The sequence below is a fragment of the Pinus tabuliformis genome, chromosome 2_2 (assembly GCF_031772625.1).
Source record: "Pinus tabuliformis cultivar Carrire ecotype Pingquan chromosome 2_2, CPIR1, whole genome shotgun sequence".
NCBI classification, from domain to species: domain Eukaryota; kingdom Viridiplantae; phylum Streptophyta; class Pinopsida; order Pinales; family Pinaceae; genus Pinus; species Pinus tabuliformis.
In genome coordinates this window covers 1,101,457,656-1,101,483,140 of record NC_142300.1, presented here as the reverse complement: position 1 = coordinate 1,101,483,140, position 25,485 = coordinate 1,101,457,656, and the positions used below count along the sequence as shown (strand labels likewise).

General features: G+C 39.4%; 1 pseudogene; it reads right to left on the bottom strand.

Moving 5' to 3' along the window:
• Positions 1-9,687: 9,687 nt before the first annotated feature.
• Positions 9,688-25,239, bottom strand: LOC149197232 (ubiquitin-activating enzyme E1 2-like; annotated as a pseudogene).
• Between the last annotated feature and the right edge of the window lie 246 nt (positions 25,240-25,485).

Genomic DNA, 25,485 nt, shown 5'->3' with positions numbered 1-25,485 from the left:
TTTCAATGCGTTGTTATGTAAATTCAATTCATTTTAAGTTGATCTTGTTTAGCAGTTTGCCTTTATGGATCACCACGAGATGTATAATACAACTTCCTAAATGCAGTCTAAGATGATAAGCAAGCTTTTCAATCTTTCAACTTTGAAAATCTTAACTACTGAGGGAAAAGAAAGACATCATCTTTTCACACAGATCATAGAGCACACACTAATGCACTTTTCCCTAAATCAACATACAAGCTGTCAAAATGCACATGCACAATGCAGGTATTTCTTTTCTCTTTCTTAATGTTGATGTACTACAAAAAGAAAGCTGTTGTATAATTTCGAATTCAATTTCAAGTGAAAGCAAACAAGCTTTGTCCAAAATCAAAAGACACCTTAAGATTTACTTGTTTCAACACTATAAATACATAAATTCAAACCATACGACGAAAGAAAAAGCTCAATCAGCTATGAACAGCAAACAAACTAACTCTTAATATCAAAACGACACTTATCACAGGTCTAGATCTAAGAGGCCATAGCAAGACTAGTTCACTTTCGCTATGGGAAACTGCAAATGATATAAGAAATACACAAAGAACAAATACAGTTTCTTTATACAACCGAGGTGGAATAGTGGCAAGGAAAGGTGGTTTCAGATAGGTACATTGACTGATAACAGGCTGCAAAAACAAGGATGAAAACAGGGCAACAAACAGCAGGGAACCCCAGTAGCACAAGGCAAAACTGGTTCAACGCAGGTAGTACACTGTCAGTTTGACATTCAGTGCAGGTAGCCCCTTCGGGACCTGCGATGAAATGCTGACTGCCTTCACAGTGCCTGCAATGAAGAGATAAACTTTCGTTTTTCTCAGTTTTCAGGCTACAGATTGCTCAAAAATCCACAGTTTTTGGCCAAATCAAAGGCTATCAATCAAGTACACACTAAAGGGTAATTAGGAGGATGAAAAGCTATCACTAAGAGCTGTTCAGAGTCCTTGTGGATCAGCTCTTCAAATCATAAACATGCTCAGAAACTGAGCTAGAGTAGCTGCCCTCTACTTTGCATTTGAAAGACCCAAATGCAGTTCGATTCGGTACTCCCTGTGTTTAGGAAATGAATAGCAAAAACACAAACAACCAACAAGATACGATCCCCAGTGGAGTCGCCAATTTGTTGTTGGGAAAAGTATCCAATACGGAATGACCCTATCCCACTCTAAGGGTGATAGTACCTCAGCAACAATCGAAGCAAAGCTATCTAAGATTTCTTCTTTATGAAAGTAAAATAGAGGAGAAAGAGATCCACTAACCGATGTCTTTTGCTAATGGTTGATCCAATCTTCTCTCCTTGCTGCTTGCTCCTAGCTCCTTGCTCTTTCACTGGCCCAGCTACACCAAGATCCTGCAAAATGGCAAGAGAGAGAAACTACAAGAAGCATACATTCATAATTGATTCAAGGATTAGAATAAATCAAATACAAAAGTATAACAATACACCATTGAGACACATGCATATAGAAGAACCTCAAATGCTTTATTAATGGAAGAAGTAAAGTTCAGGAAGTGATACAACCATAAAAGGTCCAATCCAACATCACCTCCCAGCAGAAAGAAATCTCCTCTTCACCTCCTTCAAAGCAAATCACCCAATAGTTCTAAACTCAAACCAACAGCACTTCCTTACATTCACAATATTCCAGCCTCCCTAGACCTCATGAGAGAGCTCTATATATAGGAGTTTTGGAGAAAGGATGAGTCAGCTAGAGGCTGGTATGAAGCTGACTAGTGTCCTCTCTCACTTCAGTTATTCTTCAGTTCTTGAGTCCACTTGGAGGTTCTTGCTTCCACTTGGAGATCTAGACCCTCTTACTCTTCACCAGTCGAATTCCCTGATCCAAGTGTCATTTTGGAAGCTTCCTGGGCATTGACACCTTGAGGAATGATTGTGCCACATGTCCCAACTCGCCCAGCGCAGGTAGCCTTCTTTGCAGTTGACATTCAGCGTAGGTAGACAGTGGAGCAGTTGACATTCAGCACAGATGCTCAGTGGAGCAGTTGACATGATCCAGAATTAGCTTGTTTTTGAGTGTTTTCAGGTGGAGAACTGCTATTCAGTGCTGTGGTTTGTTGACCTTGTTCCTCTAGGGGTAGGAACAACATGTTTAGGGACTTTGGATCCCTTAGATTATGGACATTTCATGCTTCATGCTGTAAGGCACAAAAATGTCTATAACACCATGGACCCATGTAGCCCCCAGATTTCCCATAAAACGTCGTTTAGGGCCTCAAAACGACTCCAAAAGTTCAGGACCTGAAAAACTGCTAAAAATAGTAAGTTGTGCTACAATTAAGGAAACTGAAAATGCTGAGAGAAACAATGATGGGGGTCCAGGTGGACTTGGCAGGTGGCCACCAATATCCACCTGGATCAGTTATACCTTTGGAGGAGATACCAGCTGATGTCTGAGATAAATTTTTCAGTTCTGAGATTTTGCTAGGATTCAGATTCCAAGATTGTAGTCAAGTGATCATGTATTTCAGAGTTAACCGAAGAAGGTTCAGAAATAAAGTTTCTAATTAATTCATCTTCGGTTGAATCTTTAAAAGTTAAAGCTTGTCCGACAGTCAAGATGGGCTGGGTCTCATCATCCTCATAATCTAACCATACAGAGTTATCATTATTAATCATAGGTGTAGCATGACGGTAAAGAGTAAGCTGTTTGGGTTCACATCCATTAGAAATTGTCATTGAGCCTGACCTATAGCTGATGAAGGCATCTGCTGTAGCCAGCCAAGGTCTCCCTAAAATCAATGGATAACCCCCCAACTTTGTTTTGGTCTGTAATACAACAAAATCAACTGGGTAGTTCCAAGATTCCACTGAAATTATCAGGTCTTCAATGACTCCTTAAGGTTTGATTGTGGAGCGGTCAGCTAGCTCTAGAATGGTTGGGGTTTCCCTAATTACATTCTTTAACTGTAGTAATTGTGCGGTTTCAAGTGTCATGATGTTTATTGCAGCACCCAGATCTACTAGAACTCTAGAAACAAAAGTTTTTCCAACCTGCACTGTGACCGTAGGATGACCAGGGTCACCATATTTCACAGGAGGGTTTTTTTCTGACATTAGAGTAGCTAGATCACCCATCACATGAACTGTGAGGGGATATTTAGATTTTCTTCTAGGTTTCTTAATACAAATATCTCTGACAGTTCTAGCATAAATTGGTACATCTCTCAGTGCTTGTAAAAGTGGAATTTTAACATATAAATTCTGCAATTCTCCTAAAATATTAAAAGCAGGTGGCTCAAGTGTTTTGGTAAGAGCCAACCGTTCAGGGAATGGTGGCTCTACTGCTTCAGCAGTCTTATTAGAGGATGTTTCAACTGTTTTAGCATTGTTATTAGAGGATGATTCAACTATTTCAGCATTGTTATTAGATGACTTTTCTTTTCCAGTTTCTTCTTTATCAGAATCGAAAGAAGTAATGTCATCAATAATGGGTTCAACTATTCTCCCAGAGCGTAAATGAATATCATTACATTGCATAGGGGAAACAAGTTGATTTTGAATATCAATTACCTACATAGCTTTATTTTTATTTGGGTTGGGGTTAGGTTGCACAGGCAATTGGGGTCTCATTGTCTGATTATTTGGTGGAGCATTTGATGGTAAGGAGAGAGATTGCTGATACTCATGAAATTGGTTTGGAAATGGGATCTGTTGAGCTATCCAATTTGGGTTCCATTGATTAAAATAGGATTGCTGTAGAGCCCAGGGATTCCATACCGTAGGATCAACAAAAGGAGGATTTGGTTGCTGCATGGGTGGGAAATTCATTTGATTAAAGGGTGGGTACTGCATTTGATTGAAGGACGGGTAATTTGCTTGAAAAGGAGGATGATTATTGCAAATATTAAATGGCATGTTAGAATTCATACCTTGTCCTCGTGGTTTCCATTGCCTCCTCTAAGTCAGCAGGTATGCTGCTTCAGCTTCTTCTTCAGTTGGCCGCAATGCTGCTTTTATTCCTGGCAAAGAAGGGCATTGTTGAGTCTCATGGTCCTTTTCACAGATAGTGAAAATTGGTAACTTGTCCAGTGGGCATTCCCTTAGTGGGTTTTTTTTATGCATTTAGAGAAAAAAATAGCCAGAGTAGCTTCTGCTTCTGCCTGCTTCTTTTTAACCTGCAAGGTATCAATTTGTGAAGCAAAAGAGCTTAACATTTCAGTTTTAAATTCTTCAAGTAAGTTACCTATTTCGGCCCGTGTTGCTCCTCCACTTGTTGATTTCTGGACTCTTGAGTATGTACTATCTTTGCTTTTTGGTCTGCTTGCTGCTCCTCTTGAACATCTCTTACAGAGGTTGACAATCATCATGTGATTCCTTAGATATATCCCCTTTTCCAAGCATATTCAACATATCTAAACAATCATGTCATACCCCTTTTAGTAGTATTGACTTAAGAATATCCTTACTCATATCTGGATGATCATATCGCTGCAAATTATACTGTAGTCTTTCCACGAAGTCCTCCAAACTTTCGTCCTCCTTCTGAGTCATCTTAAATAATTCCTCCTTCCTTTCTCTTGTTCAGCAATAATCTTGGTATTTGGCCAGAAATTTCTCCTTCATCTGGTCCCATGTCGTAATCACATGAGCTCCCAAGCTCATAAACCATCTTAGTGCATTCCCTTTTAATGTAGCTGGAAACAACTTCAATTTATAAGCATCATTAACATAGTCATTGCTTCTACACAATATATCAAATTCAAAAAGAAATTCATGAGGATCTTCTGAGGATAAACCATGGAAATTGGGTAATGCTGAAAGTGGGATATTCTTCATAGGAGTTGCTCCTCTGGGGAGATCCCCAATAGGGAATTCCAGGGTGGAGAGAGAATTCTCTCCCCTTCCTTCTATCCACCAAAAATTCCTTCATTGTTATCCTCCATTGGTTGTTTTCCTGATGCGCTTGCCCGGTCTTCGGTGTTCTCTGTTGGACTTTCAATGTCCTGCACTGGTTCCTCCACTTTAGTTTCCTCTATTGGCTCCTCGATATTTTCTACTGGTCCTTCGACTTCTTCCACCGGTTCCTCAGTATATTCTGATGGTTCTATAACCCTCTTTGGTCCCACTACTTCTTCTGATAGTCTGTTTGGAAAGAGTGTTGGGTCTGTGGCCTTCGAGAGCTTAACCTCTGGGATGTCTCAGCTTTTGAAATAATATCGTCAATGAAAGTTTTTCTTCCTCCTCCTTTGCCCTTGCCGCCTGTAAGGTTAGCCTTCCTGCATCCTCACATGCATCCTGCATCTCTAAAAGAAAATCATTAATACTTTTAGAATCTTCAGTCGCCTTCACCGGCAACGGCGCCAAAATGTTGGTCACTTTAATTGTTTATTAATTAAACAGTCGAGTGCCACATAAATTATCAACCCGAGAAAGTCTGATTATTCCAAAGGTGACTACGTACTATATGTACTCAATTTTAATAGTAATAAAAGATGTAGTATAAACAGTTCACTCTCTGTTAAACCCCTACTTTGTGTTACAACAGTTATAGTCTATTGCAGGAATGGAATAAGAACAGATAATTAATTAAAGAAAATAAATCTGCAAACGGAAGTGATGGTTGTCCTATAACAAAGGATCAGGACCCTATCCCCAGAGTAAGGACATTCAACACCTACCTCTGTTATCAAGTTTGCCAATACACTCTATAAATCCTAGTCACCGGTGAGGCACTCATATACAACATCAATCAGTTAAAAGGAAAACAAAGTCTCAGCAAAAGTAAAATATCATTAGAAGAAGTACTCGTGAATAATGTATAAACATAAATCACACACAACACACAACAGAAAGAAGATGGGTGAATCTTGTGATGAAGGTGGGCCCTGTCCTTCTCGCAAGATTCCCCAGGACACAGAAACTAAGATGAAATACTTAGAACAGAACTTTATTCATCTGTCAATATACCATATTACAAGAAAGATTCAGTCTCGTCCTTCTACTACAATTCCTCTGTTACAGCTTGTTCATCCTCTCTCCATACATCTATATCTCCTCTAATGTAGATGTCTCCTCTTTATAGAGGAGACATCTGTTACAAAAGATTTTCATTATACATTCTAGTTCGACCCTTTGTACCAAAAATGGGGAAATCAATTCCCATTAATAGAATGTTGTTACAGTAATGTGGATCATGATCGTTACGACCAATGTAATGATCGATTGGATTCCTTTGTTGTTGCAGATTTGATATGCAAATATCAACTGTCTCCTCGAGGTTCGCATGTTGTCCTTGCTGTTTCAGCTTCGAGGTTCGTGTTGTTCTTGTTGTTTCAACTTCACAGTTCGTGTTGTTTCCGCTGTTTCAGCAACTGCAAAATATGGTCCTGCCAGCTTTAGGCAGTTTCAACAATTGTTCAGCAACTTAGTCAACTTCAAGGATCAATTATAAAGATAGCATGATTATGTGTTGAATAATTAAACATATAGCAATGAGGAGAGTTACTGTATACCTTTGGAATGATTAAGTCAAAACACTAGCAAAGGCTTTTAAATAAGGGTTGAAGAGGGAAATATAATGACAAAATATAAGGTCAAAAATAGACAATATGGGATCCTAACAGTCAACTATGATAAACCAAGTTCAACCATAATCTTTCATATTAATTCCTAGTCAACCATGCTAATCATTATCAATCATGGTCAACTTATCAATCATGGTGAGGTTAACCATAGTCTACCTTGACCAACAATGGTCAACTCTCTTTAGCCATGGTGAACCTTGTTAACCATGGTCAACCCTATCAACCCACTTCAACCATTAATGCAACCATATGTTACATTAATGTAACATCAACCATTGTCAACCATGGTTGCTAATTGTCAACCATGCTTAATCTTAATGTAACAATGCCACTATGGTCAACATTAATGTAATATTGTTATATCGATGTAAAAATAATACATTGTTACATTAATGGTTGACCATGGTTAGCCTTGGTTAACCCTCTTCAATGTTAGTGAACCTTGTCAATCATGATCAAGGTTCATTAACCATCTTCAGCCATGGTCAACCATGGCCAATGAATCCAACCCACACACATTCGCTGTCAACTAATACAACCACATTAGTAAATGTGGTTGATCTACACTAATCGACAACATTTTCCACCTTTTATACACTAATCAATGTATGAAAATGACGTTAATCAACATATATCAACCACATTTGCTAATATGATTATTCTAATTTTGTCCATTATATTTTAAAATATATATATGTATGTATGTATGTATGCCATAAGGCATTCCCCTTTGAAAATCACACCTTGACCTGCCACTGTGCACCGGTTTGCATTGTTGATGGAATGTTATATGACTAAAAGTTCTTCCACCATTAGATCTGATTGCTTCAACAGTCAACCGAATCTTGATTTGTGTAACTGGTCAACTTGTTGATATTTAAAATCATTATAACTCATGAACATAGTGCATGTACCCATTCTTTATTCTACGAATTTTCCTATTCTTAAAGTTATATTGCTATTGTTTTGCAAGGAAAAGGTTTTCAATAAGCCTCTCCACCCAACCCCTTTCCAAGTTCTGAATTTGTTTTACAAAAAATGGTTTTTGTGATGACATAGCCAGCTTCGTCCAATTCTTATTTTGTTTTATAATTATTGAAACATATAATACAACCTTGAAGGCTATGACCATTCTTATTGTAAAAATAATCATTATAATTGTATTAATATTACATCTATTGTCGACCTTTCCTTCAATTTGTACCTGATATATGGTATTAATTACTACAATTTATTATGTTTTTCTACATGTATTTGACACCAAATACTGGTTCTTCATTTTTCTAGTGTGTGACCCCTTTGTTTACTTATGTGCACATGCTACCAACTAGGCTTTTCCTCCCTTGGAAAGCCCAGACATTGTGAAGGCTTCTTTGAAAAAAAATACTATTATACCATCCTCAGAGTAATCATTGACAAAGTGAATAGCTAGAAAGTTTTGTGCAAAGAGATTACCAAGATATTAAATAACAAATATGATTTTTTCAAGTGATCCCAAGTGTACCTCAATACCTGTAGATAGTGAGAGACCTAGTGTCTTGACTTTTTTTTGTTGGCAGCAATAGATAGCGCGTACAATATCATTTTGATAACTTTGTGATGTAACTTGTAGCTCGAACAACTATATGTGTTTGCTAATAATATATAGTTCGTGATAAATTTATTAATTTTTCCGATCAATTCTCAATAGGTTGTCTTCACTTGCAAGATGTTGTTGTGTCTGATGTTATGTTGCACTTAGGATTTTGTTACGAAAGTTTTATTTAAAAACACCATTCGAAATACACATTCAAAAGGTTATTTTGAGATAAAATTTGTCCTATGAACTGGGTTTAGAAGATATGTGTAGTGATATTTTATTGCCCGCTTGTTATAACTTTGTGGAAACCAAAAAAATACCTGTGGAAAATAACAAGAGATGGTTCTTCGTATTTTTGTCTCTTGTTTTTGTTTTGTTTTCAAGTGTGTTTCATTCTCTCATTCTATCTTGGAAAAAAATAACATTTCTCATTTTGTGGAAAACCAGTAAGAGAACAGTAAGAGAAAAAGAAATATGGATTGTATGTGAGTATTATATGTTTTTGTAAAGATTAGAAAATTTCAATTTAATTGCTAATAATATTAAGTGGATGGTAGAGATGTAATATTCATATAATAGTTTAGAATATTCTTTGTAGTACTCAGAGATAAAAAATTGAGTTGTATCCCAAAAGTAATTTTGACCTTTACGTTATTTTAATTAGATTGATTAACTAAAAAATTGTCTTATGAATTATGGAATTTTGGGTATGCGATATTAACCAGTATAGACCTATCTTAATCACTACACTTGAGGTGTGAACCTTTTTTAGAGTGAATTTTTTTTACTAAAAATATTGCACTCGATAAATTTGATCCCTTTGGAAGCCTAATAGATTAGTAACTAGAAATTGCATTACTCGTTGCAAAGGAAATGTTGGAAGGTGGTAGCATACAAGAAAGAAATAAATTTTTTATGCAATTTTATGAAACTACCTTGCTTTTCATTAATTTTGACTCAAATTTTATGTCTAAAACTAGAAAAAATCATAATATTAAAAAACAAATTTATTAAATTAATATTTTAACAAAATAAAATTAAATAAATGTTTAGTTTCTAATCTAAAACGCTCGTTTTAAAAGAGAAATAAATAAGTAAAGAATGTAGAATATCATAGTCGCTAAAATATATGGATATTGAGTGCACAATAAGTTTAATGACTTTAAACTTGGATTTTTCTATATTTTTTTTCTATTTTCAAATCAATTCTAAACTAAGACCTATATTCTTTTCACCGATATAATAATAATAATATATCACTAAAAAAATCATATGCCTAATATTTTACATTAGAAAATAAATAAATATTTATAATAAAAGTCAATGATAAATCAATTGCTTATGATACACAATCAATGACGAATAAAATATTATAATCCTTGCCTTTGACAAGAACTGACAAGTAACCAAAATTTATTACACAACCAAGATATCACAAATTTAAAATGCTTAGTAGTAATCTAAAATAATAGTAATATTTCTCATGCAATAATAGAGAACAAATCATCCTACACTATTATGGGTTAATTGAGGACTAAGGGAAAATATATGGATATTGTGGGTACACCATCTTCATCTTCGCAACAAACATCAATGTCTAAATAATGACGAGTATATGTACAACTATCTCTACATTTGGGATGTCTTTTACCAGGTATATCACCTTCTTATACAATCTTTCTCTATGGTTGGGAAATATTTTGGTGTAAATCAATGCATTGTGGTGCATTATGGAATGACAAACTATTGGAATCCAATCCTTTATCTTGGAACCAGTCCAACAGGGCTTGCATAGTTGGATTTCCATGTATGACACATCAACCCATTAAGGCTAGGTCAGATTCCCATGTTTAGTTAAATGTGGGGGAACAAGTTAAACTATAGAAAATAGAGGGAGTGCCAAGTCTGAAAATTTGTTGCGATTATTTTCAACCTTGTGGCCTAATGTAACCTCATAAAGTTCTAGACAAACTAAACCAGTAGTCATCGCAGTGGTAGTTGCAATAACAGGAATTATTCTGCCAACTATGAACTTTGCCTTAAGCTTATCCACTTCAAGTATGATATATTTCCTTGCTCGCATATTGGCAAGTCCAACGATAAGATCCATGTGATAATTTGTGCTCCATAAACAGTTGTGGATATTCCACTGAATAGTTTGTCACAACATATATGATAATAATATATTAAAATTATGAATTTCTACACCATTATAGTTTATCTAAACCTCTAGATCTATAAATTTAACTATAATTAGTGCATGCATCTGAATGGAAATTATGAAAGGAAGTAGAGAATGAAAAAATAAGCTCACGCACACACATTAGACACAAGATATGCTCTGGAAAACCCTTTCGTGCAAAAACCCAGCTGGAAGGTGAGGTCACTTCACCCTCTTTCCCTATCTGAAAAATAAGGCTACAGGTACAAAGAAGTAAATGCCTGTGGCCCATGGGCTGCTACAGTGCACAGATCCTCTCTATGTGATTTACCTCCTCTCCCTCTCCTGGCTATATTTTCTCATCCATGGAACAAAATGCTCTTGAAAGAACGGAATGCCTCTTCCTCCTAGTGGCCCAGTTATAACACAACCCGATAGCCTACAAGTGGTTAAGTTTGGATATATCAACTCTTAAATAGAGTTACAATATATACTCCTCTAGAGTCTTTTACTTCAAAAACACGTGGCTAGCCCCTTTTCCATGAATAATGGGGGCTGATGCGGCATCCTCCCGGACTATAGGTGTGAAAATAGGAAGGTCAACTTATGAGTGGCATAACGTTTTCATACAGACTCCAATTGATGTGCTTCATGCACCATTGGAAATATCTATGTTTGTAGAACAACATGAAAAGGTTTTTTGCTAAAGTGAAAAAGTTTTACCCCCAAAAAAATGCCATTTAATGTCTCAAAACGCTCCTAGAAGGTTTCAAAGCTTGTTTTGCTACTAGGTCTCGCTGGTAAAAATGGTCTCGTGAGTTGATTCCTCCACTTTTTCCATTATGAATGCATCAAGATGGATGATAAAAAGTACAATGATCCAATCGGTATCACACCTCCCCATTTTTGGATGCTTTTGGTCCCCAAAATATTCTATTGAATGAGATGAGAAAAGTTTTCCTCCACCTTCTCTCTGGTCTACCATTTTTATTTTCCTGGAAGTTTTCCATTCAATCCAATGTGTCGAAGGTCATGCTACCTCTATCTTGTAGTTCTGGACCTCTTGTGCAAAACTATATCTTTTTTTAACTCTTCTTGAGCATCGGGTGTGAAATCCTCCACTGAAGGTAGGACATATTCCTCTTCCTGATCTAGCATGGAAGGTTCATAGAGTTTTAAATTCTCCACATTCACAACTGAGTAAATGCACATATATGGTGGTAAATTGAGTCTATAGGCATTATCACCCACCTTTTCTAGTATCTCAAGGGGACCATACCTCAAAGCCTTGATTTTCTTACCAGGCCTCTGCAACCTCTCCTAATTCAACGATAGCCATACTTTGTCTACCAGCTTGAACGATTTCTCTTTTTTGTGTTGATCGTGCCTGGCCTTATACTTCTCCTGTGACTTCTCCAGTGTTTCTTGTACCTCTAGATAGATATACTTGAACTTCTTTATAAAATTTTCAACCCTCAAAGCATATCCAGTAAGATCTTCCCTATCTCCTCCATGCTACCTATATGCAATATCCAAAGTTGAAGGTGGAAAATATCCAAAACAGGTTTGAAATGGAGACTTTCCTGTAGAAGTGTAGATTGTTATGTTGTAATAATTTTGTATATATACCATATTTCCATCCTAGGTCTTCATATTTTTCTTGTTGTATCCCCTCATAAATTGCACCAAAGTCTTGTTGACTACTTTTGTATGCCCATTTGTTTGTGGATGGAATCTTGTAGATCTCTTCAAATTTGTATCCATATTCTCCTACAATGTAGTCCAGAATGCGCTGAGAAATCATTTATCCCTATCTGAAATGATGCTCCTTGGTATCCCAAAGTGCACCCAAGCCTATCCAAAGAACAAGTTTTCTGCTTATTTTCTATTGGTGGTCTTTTAAAAGTTCATTAAAACACACATCTTGTTGAACCCGTCAACTACCACAAATAGGTAGTCATGTTCCTTCCTAGTTTTCGATAAACCCCCCACAAAGTCCATGGAAATTCTTTCCCAAGGATGAGTAGGTACAGGTAAGGGATGATATAGACCCTATTTCCTATTACTAGGCTTGTTGGTACAACAAAGCATGTATCTTCTTATGAACCTAGCTACATGCTATTACATCTTGGGCCAATACACATACCTCTGCAAGTTAGCCATAGTCTTGCCTACACCAAACTACCCTACAACCTTAGAGGTGTGGGCCTCTCTAATCAACTACAGTCAGTCACCTTTAGGAACACATAGCTTATCTAGCTTGTAGAGTAAGCCATCCTAGATATGGTAGTGAACAGTGTTGTCACCATCGTGCACATGACTCTAACTCTACAACTACTGATACACCTCTTTGAAGTCTCGATCCTCTGAATATGCCTCCCTATATGCATCGTGGTTGAATGGATCCATGTGCATAGGAGTCCCCAAACTTTTAATCTTTGATGTCGGTGGACTTGAAAGCATGTTGACCAACTTGTTTATGCTTCCCTTATATTTGATCACCTAAAAAAACTAGTTTAAAAAACCCATCCACTTGTAATTCATGGTATGTTGTAGCATACCCTCAGCCTGCAAGTACTATAATGGATGGTGATCTGTGTGGATTACTATATCCTTTCCCATCAGATAGTTCTTCCATTACTTCATAGCTTGCACTATGAGATAGAGCTCCTTATTGTGAGTAGGGTAATTAAGAACTTCCCCATGAAATACTTTAGAATGGTAGCATACAATCCTTCCTCCTTGAATCAAGACAATTTTCATAACATACCCACTCACGTCTATCTCGACTTCAAAGGGTTTCTCCAAGTTTGGTAATGCCAGAATTGGTGCTTGACTAGTATTCTTATTTAGCTCCTCGAAAGCCTTTTGCTAACCTTTTCCCAACTGGAAACTCTTGCCACTTGCTATTATTGCATGGAGAGGTGTTGCTATCACTAAAAATGATGCTACAAATTTCCTCAGGTACTCTGCTACCTCAATGAAAATCTTGACCTTAGAAACATTAGTAGGCATTGGTCATTTCATGATGGCCTCCATCTTGGAATGATCTATCTCCAGTTCTCCTCCATGAATCATATACCCCAAATACACCAAATACTACTACATAAACTCATACTTCTTGATATTTTCTAGTATCCAATGCTTCTTCAATGTTTCTGGTACATACATCAAATGTGAAATATGCTCCTCCTGGGTAGCACTATATACGAGTATATCAACCAAATATAAAATAACAAATGAATCTATAAAAGGGTATATTACATCATTCATTAATCATATAAATGTAATTGGTGCATTACATAGGCCAAATGGCATGACTAGCCACTCATACAAACCTTTCTTGGTTTTGAAGGCGGTATTCCAAGTATCTTCCTCTTTGAATCGAACCTGGCGATATCCAAACTTCAAGTCCAGCTTGGTGAAGTACTTTTCTTACTGTAACTGATCCAATAGATCATCTATCTTGGGCAAGGGGTGTCTATTATTCAGCATGATTTTCTTCAACCCTTGTAATCTATACACATATGCCAAGTCCCATCCTTCTTTAGCACAATGATGATGGGTGATGCACCTAGTGATGTGCTTAGTCAAATGATACCCTATTCCAACAACTACTGCAACTATTTCTTCAATTCACTTGCTTCTATAACATACTACATGTACAACCCATTATATGGCAATGGCAAGTCTGACAATAGTTGGATCTCATGTTCCACTTCTCTCTTAGGTGGTAACCCTCTAGGATCTCGAAACACATCCATGTATTCCTATAAAAACTCCTCCAATTGTTGTTTTTGTTTCTTCATACACCCCTCTAGGGATGTCTTGTCTCTTATTGACTGCTCTACATACTGAATTTCTCTTAAAAACAACAAAACACTCTTTTTTATCTACATACTGGTTGGATCTCCTCATAAATATTGCATCACACATGTACATGTATGGACTCTACATACATAAAGGAGGATCACATCGAGATCTACTTCATTAATAAAATAAACATCGATAACAAATCTAATTTTACACTAATTTATTACCTTCATTTTTGCATCCTTAATTACCAATCCCAGTGGATATGGATTGATATGATCACAAACTTCTAGCCCCAACTTATTGACCATATCTACTACAATGAGATCTTCCTATGATCTTGAGTCAAACAGAGCATCAATATTTTCCTTCTTGACTTGTATCTTTATATGGAATACTTTGGTCATTCCTTTCTCTTCCTGTTGTTTAAGGCTACTCAGATTCACCTCCTTTTTCACTGACTTACAAATGATATTCTCATCCACGTCTAAGCTTATTTCAACTTTGTTGCTTGAATCCATGGCCATGAGATTCTTCTTCTTGTTCTTGTTTTGTATGGCCATCAATGTTGTATTGGTTGTTAGGATCTTGACATTGGTGTGTTGTGGCTACCGTCTTTCTACATTTCCCCCTTTCTTCTTTTCTTTCGCCTCCTTAGAAGCTTCTTGTTCATCCTTATGCTTGGATCCACTGGATTGTGCTCACTTTAGGCCTATGCTTTCCAGTTATTATGCCTGTACATAAGCCTCATCCACTTAATTGGGCTTGAACAACATCACTTGATCATGCAGATGGTGATGCAAACCACCCAAATACTTGAGGAGTACATTTGGGTTCTTTGGAGAGATACCCAACATTATAGTCATCTTTCTAAATTTTGTGGTGTACTCCTGCACGCTTTGGCCTTGCTTTTTCTTGAAGTAGTGCCACCGGATCCAATGGTCCTCCACATACCCAATGGGATAAAATTTTGACTTAGTGTGGGTTTTGAAATCTTCCCAGTTAGTCAGTGGAGGTTCTCCCTCCAACCTCAGGGTTTCTGTTTGGCTCTCCCACCAAGTCAGTGCATGGACCTCTAATTTCAACTGTGTGTTGGCTTGAGGAGGCATGACCAAGGTTCAACACTAGTTATCCAAACATATCTCCACACTACTGGCCCTTTCGGCATCAGCCCGCAGAGCTCGAACCAAAGTCTCACCCGAGCACTATGGGGGGATTCTGGAACCAAGTTTTCACACTGTGAGATGGTCGTGATGTCATTTTAGTCCCTTTATTCCTACCTATTGTGGGGAAAAATGCCTATGCAGGACGATCCTATCCACCTAAGGTGTGACAGTGCCTTAGCAACAAACAGAGACAGCTATTCTAGTATTCTTCCTTTATGAATTAAGAATGAAGAGAGATGGATGGACTAACCGGTGTCTTCCGTCTGTCCCTCGATCTGGTTTCTCTTCTCTTTGAGAGTTCCCAGCTACTTGCCTTCTCGCTCGCCCAGCTTCAACAGGTCTCTGCAAGATCACAAGAGGAGAACACTACACAAAGACATAGATTCATATTCATAACTAGTTCAGGATTAGAAATAAATTAAACATACTAATGCAATCATACATCAAAGATACATCAGTATATAGGAGAAACCAAGATAGCTTTATTGATGAATAACAAGGTTCAGGAAGAGATACAACCAAGAAGGCTCCAATCCAGCATCTCCTTCCCAGCAAATGGAATTCCTATCTTCACCTCCCTTCAAAGCATTAAGCACCCAATGATTCCAGTCTCAAACCAACAGCAATTCTTTGCAATAACAAAATTCCAGCCTCTAGATCTCATGGAGGAGAGATCCATATATAGATGTTTGGAGAGAGGATGAGTCAGCTTGAGATCTGACTAGTGTCCTCTCCCTCTGTCAGTTCTTGTTTCCACTTGGAGGTTCTTGCTTCCACTTGGAGGTTGAGAACCTCTTACTCATCACTAGTCGAATTCACTGAGGCAAGTGTCATTGAGGAAGATTCTGGAAGCTTCCAGGGTCTTGACACCTCGTTGAATGAACATGCCATTTGTCAATTCCCGTTCAGTGCACCCTGGTAGTGCTTCTACCTGCATTGCAGTGTAGGTAGCCAGTGCAGACTTTGCATTTCAGCGCAGATAGCTAGTGGAGCCTCTGAATTGATCCTGAATTGACTTGTTTTTGAGCAGTTTCTGGTGGAGAACTTCTGTGAATTGTTGTGGTTTGTTAGCCTTGTTCCTCTAGGGGTAGGAACAACATGTTTAGGGACTTTGGATCCCTTAGATTATGGACATTTCATGTTCAATGCTGTAAGGCACAAAAATGTCTATAACAGTTGCCCCCTAAAGTATGAGGTCGTTTATCGGGTGAAATGCTTTATCAGGAGGATCCGAAGTTCATCCAATGCTGGGAGGAGACCTGTAATAAGATACAATACAATACATTATTTTTCATACTGCTTTCATGATCTGGCTGAGGCGGGCATTCCCATGCTCAGCTTTATAAATTCATTTTTCTGTACATAGAACAGAAATTCGTCTGATGGTAGACTGATAATTTTGATGAAATTATCATCCTTTGGGTAGGATGATTATTTGCTGCAATGATGTACATGTCAATGTCTTTATCTTTCCTGAATATATATCGTAGCCCGGATGGATGAAACTAGATCCGGGGTCTTCAAACTCATTTGATCTTCACTCTAAGTACAAGTCGATCCATGTGAGAAATGTTCTAAAGTCGAACATGGAAAGACATCGCTTGATTACCGGTCAATGAGGTAAACCGTTAACAAGTGCGAGAGGAATCACCGATAATGATAATGACCCTCAAGGTACTGCAGTACAATTCACGTGGTGTGAATAAAGGACTTGGCATCGAACACCACGCAAAATCTTTCGGTCGAAGGTCATTGATGTATACCTGTCGCCGGAAGTGAGAAACTTGCCATTGAGGCATGCAAGCTTCAAAGTACTGAAGGGGTTGTTCCTAGATCCACTTCTTGGATAATGAGCTGATGTTGACAAGAAGCGATCCGTCAAAGGAGGGCCTTAATGAATCCCACATCAATGACACGGAACGGAGCTAATGATTTTGATGGAGGCGAAAACGATCTGATGACATATGATTCAGGGTGGCGGTCATGAAAGGATGAAGGATAATGTATGGCAGTGGATGGGACACGGTTGACTTCTCTGAACGACTTCTCTTGAACATATGGCGACACTGATGTGATGGATCGGTAGCATTGCCCCAAATATGGATGGTATGGCGAGACCATGGTGATGTGGCCGGTGAATGAAACAACCCAACCCGATTGTGGTACGGAGGAAAAGTGTCATGTTCAAGAGCGACTTGCTACCATCAAAGTTTTCTTGAGTTTCTCCCAATTTTTCCCCAGTCATTGCTGACCAGTACCTCTTTATTTTTGTCAAGCTTGAGGAGGATAACATATGCTTGTTCTATAACTTGCCCTTCGGGCAAGCCCATCGCTATGTTTTAACGAGCCTAGCGATAGTGAAACTCGTTCTCGTCTAAAGACAAGTTTGTCGCTATTTAATGATTTTAACGAGTCTAGCGACAAAGATAACTCGGTCCTTTTCATTTTTAGAGAGTCTGAAAAGGTACATAAAGTTAACTCCAAAAGTCCTTTTTCGTCATCTAATCCCTTAGGTCCGAAAAAGTATAAAACAATACAGAAGGGATGAGTTTTCGATAGTTTTAACGAGCCAAACAAAACAAGCGCTCGATCTTTTTGTGTAATAATCCCTCAGGTCCAAAAAGATTAAAATCTAGAGGAGGGATAGCACTTCCGGTCGCTTTAATGAGCTAGAAGGCCGAAACTCGGCAATCTTTTCATATTTTACGAGTCAGATGAAAAGAGCTTAAAGAAGACTCGTCTTTTGAGGAACGAGTGATAAAACGGGTTAGCAGTTGATTCCAGGTACAGGTTGGAATTTTCCAATCACGGCAGTGTCACAAGGATGGCTAGTGAAATCACTCTTCGCAGTTGTTCCTCAAAATGGGTAAACAATCAAATGGAGGTGAATGATCAGCCAATGGAAAAGTGGAGGTGACGGTGCAAACACGACCAAGGCTTTAATGGCTGATAATTTACGTTCGCAGTGGTTATTTACCGGGTAGTTCATCTTTTAACGAGCTTAAACGCGGATTGAAACACTTGCTCGATCTTATGTTTATTTTTTAACGAGCATGAACTATGTGCTAAAACTGCTCGGATCTTGCGTTTATTTTTTAACGAGCATGAACTGTGTGCTAAAACTGCTCGATTAACCCAGTCATATGATAAGAATGTCTCATTGAAGATGCTATTTTTTATGGATCTTAGATCTTACAAAGCTTTGCTCCGGATCCTTTCGCTATGCAAGTTCAGAAATGACTAATCCTACGAGTTTAAAGGGTTAGACCTACAGGTTTAAAGGGAGGACCCAAAAATTTAAAAAATAAATAGTCGCCCCTTGCTTGCACTCAAAAAGTTTTGCATGCCCCCAGGTATAAAGTACGATTTCAAGGTTACCTCTACTTCATTTCCGTCAAAACATTTGTTTCACCGAGAGAGGCCTAACTCTTTTAGGTTACCCAAAGATTGTTCCATTAATCTTTCAAACAAAACACTTCTTCGGCGATGTCTACCGAGATAAACAAAGGTGAGCGACGATGCCCGCCAACTCACATAACTTTGACAAAAGAATCTTATTCTAGAATAACCCCTCTTCCTAGACGGACGGGGTACAGACTAGTCATATTCTCTCGCGGAAACCTACCCTATACCCAAATTTTTCCTGCCGAAGCAGACCAGGACGCATGCCCCCTGGGTTCCAGTCATATCCTTCCGAATCACTCGCGCTCATCGGGAGGACGGACCGTGGGTTGAGACATTTCTTGCATGAAGAGACCATTTAGGGATGGTACATGACTATTTGCGATGCGTAATCCGGGAAATGAAAGTTGGTCCACGAGCTTGACCATCCTTCCTTCGTGCGGAAAACACATTACTGTAAAGAGTGAGGAGACGATGGCTCCCATGCAATATATATAGTCTCGTCCAAGGAGTAGGTTATAATCCAAGGGTCCTTGAACGACCATCACGTTCATTTGAACGGTCTTCCCTTTCAATGTGATTGGCACATTGGGGAGGATCCCTAAAGGTCGACTGGTTCCTTTATCGAAGCCTGTCAAATTTCTCATTTCAGGCAAAAGCGCTGGCGAACCAAGTGCTTTCCAAGCAATAGAGGAAAGGATACTCACAGATGCCCCCTTATCAATGATGGTGCCAACCATTACCATTCTGTATATTTGAATGATAATTCTGAATGGTATGCTGGCTGGCAACCGGGGTCTGCCTAGTTGGTTCCAGTCGAAGGACACAACTAGGTTGCTTGGTGGTTGGACCGAATAGACGGCCGGGTATCGCTCTGACGAACTTCCTTCCTGCGATAAAGGAATGGGTGCATTGCCCCCGTGTTCGTTGGAGTCTGTGTTGATGAAGAGAATTTGGCCGGTGTCGTCTTTATTCTCCTCTGTGATGGTATCATTCGAAGATAGAGCCTCTGAAAGCAAAACCGGGTCAACTGTCGCCTCAACCTTTTGACTTTCGTCATTTATGGATTCAGACGGTTCATCTTCAATGATAGGTGCTTCGGTTGACCACCTGAGCGGGCCAGCCGGGTTTTCAACTAGTGAAGGACATGGCAGGAGTTTTTGATATCCAGGAGGAATTTGCGCTCGTAAAATCAGGCGATCTTCCAAAACTTTTTTAGCCTCGTCTAAGAAGGGACAATGGTGGATGGCATGGTCGCCTTCACACAGTTTGCAGGGAAACATAGCTTTCCCTCTCTGTCCTGTGGCTTCACTTTCACTAGTTGACGGTGTGCTGTCAACATGGCTGTCAGAAGTTGACGCCACCGAATTGTGCAAATGGGGAGACCAGTCCCTTAGTATCCGAGGGATGCAGGGACAATCTCTGTGGAAGTGGTCTCCCTTGCATATGACACATGGCGATTTAGGCCTAGTCAGTGCTGTGTGTGGATTTTTGTCATACGACACTTGTTTGCCCTGAGTCGCTTTTGGCTCCTTCTTCTTCTTCTCTTTCTTCTTCTTTTCCTTCTTCTCCTTAGGAACTTGGTTTTTTGTTCTACCAGTTCCGTCAAGCGAAGAGGAAGGAGGAGAGGAAGAATTAGATGAAGTAGAAGGCTGGTGGGTAACTCTAGTCTGGTCTAACTGTTGATTCGACTGTTCAGGAATAGTGGTGTTCTGAACGACATTGGTTGAAAAGAGCCAGACCGGCAAGCCAATTTTCAGTCCTGGAAGCGACAATGTGGCCATATGGGGTGCACCAACATCTCCCCAAGAGGAGAAGGGACTAGGATTTCCACCAAGGGGAATTCCTTGGTTGGTGTGATCCATTTTTTCAGCCTAAAGATCAACGCAGGAATAAAGGGTGATTGTTCCGTTTAAAATAAATTTTTAACGACGCTTAGACACAACTTGCTTTTTCAATTTTAAAGAGTCGAGAAAAAGCTAAAGATGACTCTAGTCTCCTTCGATGTTTTAACGAGCCCGAAGTGACAAATGCTCGAATGGAATTTTTCCATTATAGAGTCTAAAAAAGGCCAAAAGGAACTGCTCTGGAGTTCTAGGCAGAGGGTGTGCCAAACTTTTCGCAAAACCGCAGAATACTTTTTAGGGTACGGGCGATCGATCTTCCTGAATGTTGTGTTCAGTGCATTGCGATCAGTAGGGCAGCCGACACGGCTTCCTATGGATAAAGGTTATATTCCTATAGGGGTCTCCCAATATATACGCGACGGTACGTGGGAGCACAATCCGTACTGGTACTAATCGTCCCTCAGGAGGAATCACCCAACCATCAGTGAGGCGACCAGTGACCAGGTTTTACGACGCCGGAACACGTCTCTAGCCTAGACCTCTATGTTGTGCGTTATGTTGCAAAGCGTTGTTAAGTTCATTCAATTTATTTTAGGTTGATCTTTTTAGAAGTTTTCCTTTCTGGATCACCACGAGATGTATGATACAATTCCTAAATGCAGTCTAAAGATGATAAGCAAGCTTTATATCTTTTCAACAATGAAAATCCTAGCTACAAAGGGAAAAGAAAGACACCATCTTTTCTCAAAGAGCAATCAGCACACTCTAATGCACTTTTCCTAAATCAAGCATGTAAATTATCAAGATGCAAATGCACAATGCAAGTGTTTGTTTTCCGCTTTCCTAATATTGATGCCTAAAAAGAAAGCTTTTTGTACAACTTTGAATTTGCTTTTAAATGTCAAATACAAACAAGTTTACTTTTTTGAAATCAAAAAAGGTAGAAGAGAATACAACACTTTACGACTTTCGAAATGAACACTTGTTTCGACACTTAAAAGAGACAAACTCAAACCAAAAGCAAAAGTAAATGTATAATCAACTGTAAACAGCCAATGAACTCTCTCCTAAGATCACAATCAACAGACCTGAATCAAGGGCTACAGGATGATTATTTCTCTCTTGCAAAGGAAAACTGTAAATGATGCCACAAACACATAAAAACACTCACAGTCTTTTTGTACAAAAGGAGGCGGAATTTAAGCAGAGAAAAGGAGTTATCAGACTGGTACCTATGCTGGTTACTGGCTGCAAAAATCAGAGATCAAAACAAGGCAAAATAGAGCAGAGAACCCCAGCTGCACAAGGCCTAACTGGATCAACGCACCCTCAACATAGGGGTTTTGACATTCAGCGCAGGTAGCCTTCACGGGACCTGCGTTGAAATGCAGAACCTCTTCACAGGGTCTGCGCTGAAGGAGAAACAAGAGTTTCTCACTGGGTTCTGGGTCACAGTTTGCTGATTAATCTACGGTTTCAGGCCAAATAAAAGCAACAAGCAAGGTACAATCAAAGTGATGCTTTGAGGGAGGGCTAAGATCTATCACAAAGGATCATCAAATCATTTGTGAGTCCATTTTTCAGATCATAGACAAATCCAGTGATTGGATCAAAGCAGCCGCTGTCTTCTTTGCATCTGAGAATAGCAGATGCAGTTCGATTGTTGCTGTTGAGTCTATGAAACAAAAAATGATAGAGACACAAATAAAATGCCCAAACAGATCTCCCCAGCGGAGTCGCCAATTTGTTGTGGGGAAAAATGCCTATGCAGGACGATCCTATCCACCTAAGGTGTGACAGTGCCTTAGCAACAAACAGAGATAGCTATTCTAGTATTCTTCCTTTATGAATTAAGAATGAAGAGAGATGGATGGACTAACTGGTGTCTTCCGTTTGTCCCTCGATCTGGTTTCTCTTCTCTTTGAGAGTTCCCAGCTACTTACCTTCTCACTCGCCCAGCTTCAACAGGTCTCTGCAAGATCACAAGAGGAGAACACTACACAAAGACATAGATTCATATTCATAACTATTTCAGGATTAGAAATAAACTAAACATACTAATGCAATCATACATCAAAGATACATCAGTATATAGGAGAAACCAAGATATCTTTATTGATGAATAACAAGGTTCAGGAAGAGATACAACCAAGAAGGCTCCAATCCAGCATCTCCTTCCCAGCAAATGGAATTGCTATCTTCACCTCCCTTCAGAGCATTAAGCACCCAATGATTTCAGTCTCAAACCAACAACAATTCTTTGCAATAACAAAATTCCAGCCTCTAGATCTCATGGAGGAGAGATCCATATATAGATGTTTGGAGAGAGGATGAGTCAGCTTGAGATCTGACTAGTGTCCTCTCCCTCTGTCAGTTCTTGTTTCCACTTGGAGGTTCTTGCTTCCACTTGGAGGTTGAGAACCTCTTACTCATCACCAGTTGAATTCACCGAGGCAAGTGTCATTGAGGAAGATTCTGGAAGCTTCCAGGGTCTTGACACCTCGTTGAATGAACTTGCCATTTGTCGATTCCCGTTCAGCGCACCCTGGTAGTGCTTCTACCTGCATTGCAGTGTAGGTAGCCAGTGCAGACTTTGCATTTCAGCGTAGACAGCTAGTGGAGCCTCTGAATTGATCCTGAATTGACTTGTTTTTGAGTAGTTTCTGGTGGACAACTTCTGTGAATTGCTGTGGTTTTTTAGCCTTGTTCCTCTAGGGGTAGGAACAACATGTTTAGGGACTTTGGATCCCTTAGATTATGGACATTTCATGCTCAATGCTGTAAGGCACAAAAATGTCTATAACACTACCTTCACGCAGGTCACTTCGCTCTAAGATTTGGCAAACAAGCCTTATATTCTGTCCTTCAATACCTCTACAAAAGGGTTTAGCTATCCTTCGCGTAGCCCTGGCCCTTGATCTATACTCTTTCGCGATGCCAAGGCAGCATACCGTACATATTCCTAGATTAGTCCAAGTGTCTTACTTATATTAATAGTTATTGACAATTAGCACCACGTAAACAAATATTCTTATATGTGTTCAGTTAACCAACATAATCATACACATTTGCGCATCACATAAGTATTACAAAGGAAATTCATACATATATTGACAAGATGCCTCAATCCGAACAAAGACATAGAAATCGCAGAATCCTTCTCTTCATCAATATCTTCCAAGTGATTACAGACTCTAACCACCCTGCACACACAGCTATAGGGGTATATGCACTCAGCTACAGAATTTCTACTCTATGCCTCTACGCACTCAGCTGCAGAGCCTCTACCTATGCTATGACCTAAAAACTTAGACTTCTTACTTCAGAGCTATCACTCTCTTACATTGTGTGTCTCTAAAACTACTTAGAGATTAACTCTTTGTATATAATCCCATGGGCCGTGGGCAATGGGTAGATCTCTTATAGCTGACTTTACTTTACAAAACTAAGGGTGGACAACCCTTTATGACTTATAAGACCTACACACTTCACGACCACAAAATGTGGAGTCTTTACAAGTTTCTTACAAAATTTGACCAAAATATGGGCTTTTAGCCCCAAAACTGTGCTTTGGGGGATCTCGTTCCCAACAGGCCCTCAACACAAACATCATGACTCGCCCTTGAGTCACTCGATAGGCATGGAGATCTTTGCACGAAGTCCTTCCAAATCAACCCATATGACCGCAACTTCGGTTGTGCACTGTGCTCCCACCTACTTTACGTCTTCCATTGTCTTCTCACTCATTGCTCCTGCACTGTCAGCCTAAAGATTTTGTTGTGTTGCCTACAGAGTTGCAAGATTGCCTTCGATATTCCCTGTTATTGTGTAAGCCTCGTCCAGCTATGGCTTTAGTCTTGCCTTGATCACTGCTTCCTTGTGTAGTGATGTGTCCAACTGTTCCTTCAGTTGCTTCACCTCCTGTAGCTTGGCTAGTCTCTGTGTCACCGCGACGCTTGACGTTGTGCCCTTAACCTCATCGTAGTGTTTTTGTAGCTCACACACTTCCGTCTCTAGCCTCTGTACATTGGGATCCTCCTCTAAGCTTTTCAGGACCTCAAATGACTCTTTGAACAATTCCGTGTAATCTGCTACTACACTGTCCACTGTCGTTACTGCTTCTATGACAATGGTCGCCCACTGTTCCTTCACTTCTAGTAGAGTTGAACGTTGGGACCTCAACTGTAACTCTGTAATTTGTAGGTTCAACACTAATTAAACCTGTGCCATCTCGGTCTGAGTGTCACACACCCCTGTGGCCAACTTGCCGATGCGTACCTTGACTAGCTCCTCCTTCGGAATGGCCAACTCTGGGACCATTCTGCATGCCTCCTCACTGACCTGCAAAATTTACTTTCTCTGATTGGTCACCTCAGTCTCAGCAGTGATCGTAGCATTTCTCTATAGGGCCATCTACTCATTATTAATCCATTGTTCACTAATCACCTAGAGGGCACAGTGCTCTCGGGCCCTTAATTCTACAATTACTCCATACTGTAAGAGGTGTAGTGCTTCGCGCAGGAGTGCTATTGGGTGCAACCCTACTCCCTTTAGGGCACTGACAGTGGGCCTGTCAGCCTCCTTATCTATGGTCAATGCTCTATCTAGTAGCACTATTTCACTAAAAGTCTTCGTGTGTAGCATATCGACAACCTCTAAAGTGCTAATAGCCAAGTTGGTAGACATAGTACTATCCTACAACGCGCAGGTCTGCAACTCCTGCAACCCTATTTGGATGGCCCCTAAGATGATCTGCTGCTACTATTCAAACTACTCCAGGGCCTTTGGGGTGACATCCCTCACTCTTTTACAGATATCATGTAAATCACCCTCTGTTAGTGTAATGGGGTCCAGCGAGGTCGTGGTTTCCTTTGATTTCTTCCTGGGAGCTCCTTTCTCTAGCTCTCTTGGGTGCTTGATGCGAGTGGATGT